The sequence below is a fragment of the Octopus bimaculoides genome, chromosome 6, assembly GCF_001194135.2.
Source record: "Octopus bimaculoides isolate UCB-OBI-ISO-001 chromosome 6, ASM119413v2, whole genome shotgun sequence".
Taxonomy (NCBI): Eukaryota; Metazoa; Mollusca; class Cephalopoda; order Octopoda; family Octopodidae; genus Octopus; species Octopus bimaculoides.
Window position 1 is genome coordinate 84735738 of NC_068986.1, and position 8579 is coordinate 84744316.

An 8579-nucleotide genomic window follows, 5' to 3' on the forward strand; every position below is an offset into this window, starting at 1 on the left:
GGACAAAATCCAAAATTACAGGTAAAGACTCAATTAAAATCAATTTATAAAAAATTGAAATTAAATTGTCACAGTGGATTTTCATCGATGAGTTCATGAACCTTGGTTCTTTTCCCTAAAATCATATATTTATATATATATATTACATGCAAAAATGCGAGCATGAAAAGTAATATTCTTAAGATTATAAACCTGGAAAAGTACAAGACAAGTTATTACATCTGGAAAAGTATAGGTCAAGCTGTTACTTCTAGTAAAGTAAAGAATAAGAAACTTTTTACTTAAAATATTGCAGCAAAAAATGCCAGCTCTTCTAATTTATCACTCTTTACAGTTCTCATCTTTTAAATATATTGTACAAAACTGTTCAGTTAATTTGTAAGTTTGTCTAATAAGTCACTTATTAGCCAAATTCTACTTAAGTGTTATTTTTAAACTATAATAAAATGATTTTTGATACTCAAATTTTAATTTTAATTTTAGATGCAATATTTTAAGTAAAAAATTTCTTATTCTTTACTTTACTAGAAGAAATAGCTTGTCCTATGCTTTTCCAGGATTAATAACTTGTCCTGTACTTGTCCAGGTCTATAATCTTAAGAATATTACTTTTCATGCACGCATTTTTCCATGTAATCCATGATTTTTTCAGGCATTGCTATTACAAGATAATTAATAATGTGTCAATTGATAATTTAAGATTTTACCTTATATAATACTGAAAGATAATATTTCAATTTCTTTCATGTTTAATTTAAATATATGTTGTGATTGAATTATTTGATATTACCTATCTACGCCAAATTAATGGCAGGGATTTTTGCCATGTTATTGGTTGTACCATGGCTCACCAAAAGTTACAGACAGCAAGACCCCAAAACCATCAGTTACCAGGCTCACCTTAAATAACATAGATTTTGAGTTGGTGATAATAGCACTGACTGCTGCTAATCTAGATCTATCAATAATTATTCAATACAACAGTTATTATAAAAGCGTATCAGATATACACAAGTTAAAATTACCTTTCAATTAATTTTGAAATTTAAAAAGTAAATTTAGAATATAAGCACTTTTAATGGACAATGCCTTTTCTGGACAGATTTCAGGAGGCATTGCCAAAAATGACTATATTCCTGCCCAAATAAATTTAGATGCATATATCTGAAGCATATAACACATTAATGAACTAGCCTGCTTAAATAATTAACTAAAAAGAAAAGAAAAGCAGAAAGTAATTTAATTAAAACTGAAAGAGAAAATTAATAATAAAAGTTAAACTTAATCTAATTCAGCAGCATATTAAAAATAATTTTATTAAATATTTAATTGAAAAATGAAATATACGAAAGGCATAGTCGACCTCGGTGGAATTTGAACTCAGTACGTAAAGACAGACAAAGCAACGCGAACCATTTCGCCCAGCGCTCTAATGGTTCTGCCAGCACGAGGTCTTTGAGTGTAAACATTCACTTTAGAATTATTTTCTTAATAAATAATAAAAGTTAATCTTAACCTAATTCGACAGCATACTAAAAATAACTTTATTAAATATTTAATTTTAAAAAAATAATATACGAAAGGAAAATTCGACCTCGGTGGAATTTGAACTCAGAACGTAAAGACACACAAATTACCGATAATCATATCACTGGCGCGCTAAGGTCTGCCAGATCGCCGTCTTAGGATCTAGTCATTCATTTAAAAAATATATTCTTAAAATTAATGCTTGAGGCGTTACTTATTTACTTCCTCACTTATTTTCCATTTCATGATATTTTACCTCATAACTTTTTCTACTAATTTCTGTTGAATGCGACTAACGATCCTGAATTCTTCATGCATTTTTCTATCATTTAAGCCTAAGGAAAGTATACTTTTATTTTAAAATTTAAAGAAATTATATTAATTGAAGATGAACATCAGCCTTACTACCCACCTTGAGGTCTGATATATTTTAATGTAACTCTTTTTCTACTGAATCAAATCTTAGACTATTTATGCCAAAGTGTAGCTGAGGAGGTGTCCTCTTTAAAACTGTTAACATTTGCAATTTAGTTGAGAACTGAATTAGCGGTGAAGCTTGGAAGCTGTTGCGTTAGGCGAAATGATATATGTGGTTGAATGATATGTGACCAAATCAAAAATATAAAACGGGAAAATCAACAAAAGTCAAAAGGACTTATACAATGAAAGTATTCTTACCTCTCCAATTTATTAGTCACATATTAACATTTTGAATTTGCACTAAACTTTATTGGTACAAATGTGAATTTATCAGTGCAGAGAAGCTGCCCATTTTGAAGCAGTTGTTAAAAAACATCCGTTTTCTCGTTGATTTTGGGAGAGATATCTACATCTGCGTTTCTATAAGTTCTACTTTAGTTGTTCTATGAGCTATTTCATTTTCCTTGATATGTTTAATTGCTGTGTGTACCGCACCGCCATTAGATGACAGGTCACTGTTGATCTAGTTGATTTAGACTCTATGTATGCATTCATTACTTTGAACAGCATCTCATAGAAGTACTTCCACACCTCTTTCTTTTCGGCGATAGTGAGTGTAAATGTGCTATTATCATTCTGTATGCACCTCAATTAATGAAATGTCGATTCTCTTCACTACACAAATTCGCAGTCCTGAACAACCCACATTAATGATCGTCACATCGCAAAACATGTGCAAATGTCTTTCATTCGCCCTCTGTCATTGCGATTGTACTTGACATCTAACTTGTGTGTAATATTTATATGAGTGTAATATTTATATATGTCTATGTAATATTCATATATGTCTAAACGTACACACACATATATATATACATAAACATATCTATCTGTGTGTGTGTGCGTGTGTGCGCACGTATATATCGCATATACCATATCTACTTGAATATATTTAGCCTTCTGTTATACAACGTCAGTAACAAATATCAAAAATATCAGACTAAGACTTGCGTAAGAAATTTCATCGTTATCATAACCAGCTGATCTAATAAATGCCGAACCATGCAAATGCATATTTACTAAGGGAATAAACAGCTTGAATCAAATACTGAACATTTTAACGCGTGAAAATTAAGGAAATATTATTCTAGGACTGTTTACTTGAGTTTGCTCACAGCTAAAATGCTAGAAAAAAATAAATGAAATTTAATTGATACAGTGTGATTGATGGTGACAAAGAAAAATGTATGCTTGAAACGCTGGCGAGAGAAGCCGAATGTTGAAAAAACAGACTGTTCTTAATACATATAAATCAAGAGATCATAGGAGTTAATTACAACAACCATTCAAGCAGTTCGGCCAATCCCCTTCCCAGCAACTCATGATGGTTTCTGATTTGAGAACAGTTTTGTGGGGAGGGGATTACTTTATCGCTTCCAGTACTCTTGACTGGCACTTCATTTTATCTATCTCGAAAGGATGGAAAGTAAAGTTGATGTCGGTGCGACTCTCGGACCGGGGCTTATGGATAACTTCCAGAAATTCTCGACTTAGCAGTGCTACTGGCGGGGTGGGGTGTCATTGTTGGTTTTGGTCAAGCTCTACAGGCATAGAAGTGACGTCAGTCGGGATTGTCTGAGATGCACGCTGATCGACGAAACTGTTTTGCATGCTCTCGTCCAGCACTCGAGCATTGCTGACTTACTGTCTGTGTCCATCGTGAAGATCGCTGCGCCGCTTTCCGTTGGCCAGGAAGGGCAGGCAGTATTTCTTTGTCTGGTGGCCTTAGCGAAAGAGGTTGTGTGGTGGACCAGGTTGAAAGGGATGAACACAGTTTCCTTTTTGGCTAAGCCCTCATCACTTGAAAAGGAAATTAGGAGTAGAAAAGGAAGTGCTTCCACCCAGTAAGTTTGTTAAAAGGTGGGTGAACATACCTACTCTAAGCATGCACCTCTAGACCTAGGGTAGATGAAGAGCAGAGGGCACTTGCCCTAGAGGTCAGAGTGATCGTGGTTTTTGTGGGGTTTCCACGAGCAGCCGTGGAAGTCTCTCTCTTTTGGGGATTTTAATTGTCGTAAGTTTTGTAGCTATTATTTTGTTTACACGTTTCAATCCCACTTTGTTTGCATTGTATTGTTCTGTACCGTCCCCAATGTCTTTATGTGAACCTTCAGTGACGGTTAAAGAAACCATCATTATCATCATCATCATCATCATCATCATCATCATCATCATCATCATCATCACCATCACCATCATCATCATCATCATCATCATCATCATCATCAAGGCAGTGCTGAACGTCAGCACGCTGGACGAAATGCTTAGCGGTATTTCGCCTGTGACTACGTTCTAAGTTCAAATTTGCCTTTCATCCTTTTCGAGTTCGATAAAATAAGCACCGGTTGAACACTGGGATCGATGTAATCGACTCATCCCCATCTCCCTCAAGCTGTTCTTGTGGCAAAATTTTAAATAGTAATAATAATTTATATTATTAAGGCAGTGAGCCTGCACAATCGTTAGCACGCTAGACAAAATGCTTAGCGCTATTTCGCCCGTCGCTACGTTCTGGGTTCAAATTCCGCCAAGGTCGACTTTGCCTTTCATCCTTTCGGAGTTGTAAAATTAAGTACTAGTGAAACATTGGGGTCAACGTAATCGACTTATTCCCTCCCCCCAAACTGCTACTCTTGTGACAAAATTTGAAATATTATTATTATTATGTATGGTTTCCTTTCATTATAACTTTACTTCAGCTGCTTAGTACTGGGCATCCTCCAGAGGCCAAGAGTGGCAAGGGCAATTTTGTTTTGCTATGCATGCAAAAATTATCACCACATTCTATTTTAGATGGAAAGTGCTTTCCGTAGTATATTGGCTGTAGTCATCAAGGTTGGGGTTACCAGGGAGTTGCATAATATACTTCTCAATCCTCTTCTTTATCATTCCCAACGTACCAATTCCTATAGGTATTATAGTAGTACTAAACTTCCACATTTTTGTGATTTCAATTTGCAGATCTTTATAGTGAGAAAGCTTTTCGTATTCCTTTCTTGAGAACAGACATATCTATTAACAGACAAGTTCCTCTGTTGTAGTCCTTGATCACAATGTCTGGTCGATTGTAGTCAATTTTTCTGTCTGTTTGTATTAGGAAATTCTAAAGGATGGTGATGCCTCCGCCCTTTAGTACATTCTCTGGGTGGTGCCTGTCCCACTTATCATGGGATTTAATTTTGTAGTATCTACAAGCGGTGCTACATCATGGCCGCAGTCAAATGACTGAAACAAATAAAAGAATAAAAGAATTCCAGTGGATGTACAGCAGTAGTATGTCATGTCTTATGAGGTACTCCTTTTCAGTGAGGACTGGGCAGCCAGAAACAACATGATCAATTGCCTCTGTGAATTTTTCACAAATTCTGTAGGAGGGGTAAGATCCTTCTTTAAGGACGTTTGCATGGTAGTTTCTGATAGGTATGCTCTGAACTTGCGCTGCAATAACAAAACCTTCTGTTTCCCCTTTCAGACCTTCCTTTGTAGCCATTGGAGTGTTAGATTTTCATCAATATCTGCCTTGGACAGGCGGTTAGGGTATTTTCCAAAGCAGGTGTTTACCGTTCCAGTTGTCTTCAATATTATTCATACAAGCCTTCTTTGCTTTTTGTTTGATGTCTTGTGCATCAATGATAGATTTATCACTATTTGGATTTCGTTGGTCTTTCTGATTGTGAATTTCTAAATCAGGAGAAGCAATTGTAGACTTGTCAATATTTGGGTGTCATTGGTCATTCTTATTGTTAACTTGTAGGCCGAGAGACTTTTTAAATTTCTTACTAAGCTTCATGAATGAAGCTTGCTTGGAATCTTCATGCTTCAGTGCAGTTCATACGAGGACATCACTTGTTTTATTAAGGTACGTTTCAAGGCTTATTATTGCTGATTTGAAGGATTGTTCAAGCTGTATCAGGTCTCTTCCACCTATTTTTCTTGGAAGATAAATCCTGTCGACATCTGATTTTGGACGGTGCATTCGGTAACTTGTAAGCATTTTACGTGTCTTTCCATCCATATTCTGCATGTCAGTGACACTCCACTTAATAATACCGAAGCTATATGTGGTTACTGGTATGGCCAAAGAACTGATCGCATTAATTCTGTTAGCAGCATTTAATTCTGAGTATAGGACCATTCTTACCCTTTGATAGCATTCCTTGAGGATTTTCTCTTTCATGTTAGAATGCTGGATACCATCACCTTCTGTAGTTGCCAGATATTTGTATACTATATGATTACTTTTAAAAAGTTCATAATTGTTGGCGCAATCTTGTAAATTTCCAGGGCCTTGATGATCTATGAATGGGGAAACTGTCAAAAGCCTTCTTTTAATCTGTCCAAATGTTGCTAAGGGTTCTGCGTTTGGATTTGCCATTTTCAATGACCATTTTATATATGGTGGTGAGGCATGTTATGGGTCGGTAATTTGTGGGGCTAGTAGTTTCTTCTGTTTTTGGCAAAAGATATGTAATCCTTTCTGTAAGTCACTTTGGGGATTTCGCAGGGTTGGACATGAGACTTCATTGAGTGCTACGGCTCAGTTGTGGTGAGCGCTCATTAAAGAGTTTAGCTAAAAATTTGGAATCTTATATATACCTGGGGATTTCCATTTCTTTGACTTGGCGAGCGTTGCTTTCATTTCTTCAATTGTTATATCCTGCCATTCTTGATATTTAAGGTGGACATTGGCTTCTTCGATATCCCTGATCCAATGTACATTCTGATTAAATTTCTTTGGATTATGCCAAATGTATTTTTCAAAAATTTTCAGTTTGCTGTTGGGGAGGAGGTATTTTCACAATAATAGTATTTTTCCCGTTCCCTATAGAATTCTTTTGTGTTCTTCTTGAATAGTATGTTTTGTCTATGGAATGCTGAGCGCTTTTGTATTTTGCCAGTCGTTTGGTTTTTAATTGTCGTTTTTGTTTGAGGATTCAATCTGTGTATCCTTTGTTTTCTTGTAAAGGTCATGTTTAGTAATTATTCTTATTAGTTTGTTGGGTTTATTAGTTTTCTCTTTGCTTGCTTCAAGTAGAAAAGATTTATCTGCTCTTATTTGAATTATTTGCTGGTTTATTCTTGCAGGATGTTTGTATACATTGCACTTTTTTTTTATCTATCTCTAATTTTAATAACGCATTTCTGAGTTGGAACATAAGCAGCCGAGTAAATGAGTTGATCAATCACTCCGAGGGCATTTTCTCTACTATTCTCAAGGAGTTGTCGTATCATCTTGCCAAGTGCTTGATCAACTTCTTTGATTATTTCTCTGTTCTTATTAGTATAAATAATTTTGGAAGTGGGGATCTTTCGTGGAAAAGGTTGATGTAGTTGTATTAGGTATTGTTCTAGTATTCCATCTAACAGTTCATTGCTGACGTGATCATTTATAGTGTTTTTAGTTTCAAATAATGGTCCACCATCTTAGGGTTCTGTGTCCCTAGTTTGCTGGTTTGAATTAATGATTTCAAAGCTTTTTGCCTGTGAGTATAAGTGTGAGCTGACTTTTTACTGATCTGACTATTTTGTCAATTTCGCTGTCAGTTAGTCTTTTAATTTTTAGGATATCACGTCTCACAGCTCCTAGTTTACTACTGTCCATGTACAGCCTGTTATGCGGATTTTTGCACCTCCAGATATTGTAGGTCTCTTTTGTGTGGTTGATGTTTCTGGGTTTAGTGCTGAATAATTATAAGCATGCATAACTTAGTCCATTTCTGTCTTGCATTTCTAATTTCTTTGAGATAGGTTTGGTAGGTGATCCTGAGCGTCAGTTTCGGGAATATCCCTGGTTTGATTTGCTACAGGTTCTTGAGGAGGTTGGTCCTGATTTAAAGACTTTTCAAACTCAGTATCAGAACCTAAAGTCACTGATGAACGCGTGCTTCGAACGACACGGATTCTACTGGTCATTTCCATGGCAGGTATCGAGGGCCGCACTATAAGCGCACAGAGTAAATCAGTTGCCTGGTTCCTTGGGTAAGGTTCAGAGGTCCCAGGCATCATCATTTTCTGGTGGTGGGGGAAATTTTATTTTGAGCAGTATTAAATTAGTTCATGTCATGATCTGCCACTTGGAAGGTGTCAAATGGCAGCCCCACAGAATTCATGTAGCATAGCAGACAGAGGCAGATATTGAATTAACAGCCAGAGAGAGACAGAGACAGGGAAGACAAAAGACAAGACCATCATGTAGTCTCCAAGCTATTTCCAGTAGGATGGCGATGGCGTTGGCGGCTGCGACCATGCTGGAGCACCGACTTTTGTCTAATAAACAGACCCCAGGACTTATTCTTTGTAAGCCTAATACTTATTCTATCGGACTCTTTTGCCAAACTGCTAAGTTACGGGGACGTAAACGCACCAGCATCGGTTGTCAAGCTTTGTCGGGGAGACAAACACAAGCACACAAACGTATACACACACACATGCATACATGCATACATATATACATGCACGCACGCACACGCACACACACACACACACACACACACACACATATGCTTGGCTCATTTCAGTTTCAGTCTACCAAATCCACTTACAAGACTTTGGTTGGCCTGAGGCCTTAGTAG

General features: G+C 36.4%; 1 protein-coding gene across 1 annotated transcript in view; it reads left to right on the forward strand.

The window, feature by feature from the left end:
- LOC106877401 (mucin-like protein) overlaps window positions 1–8579 on the forward strand; it is a 66253-nt gene that overhangs the window by 17220 nt on the left and 40454 nt on the right. The gene's annotated exons all lie outside the window — the stretch shown is intronic.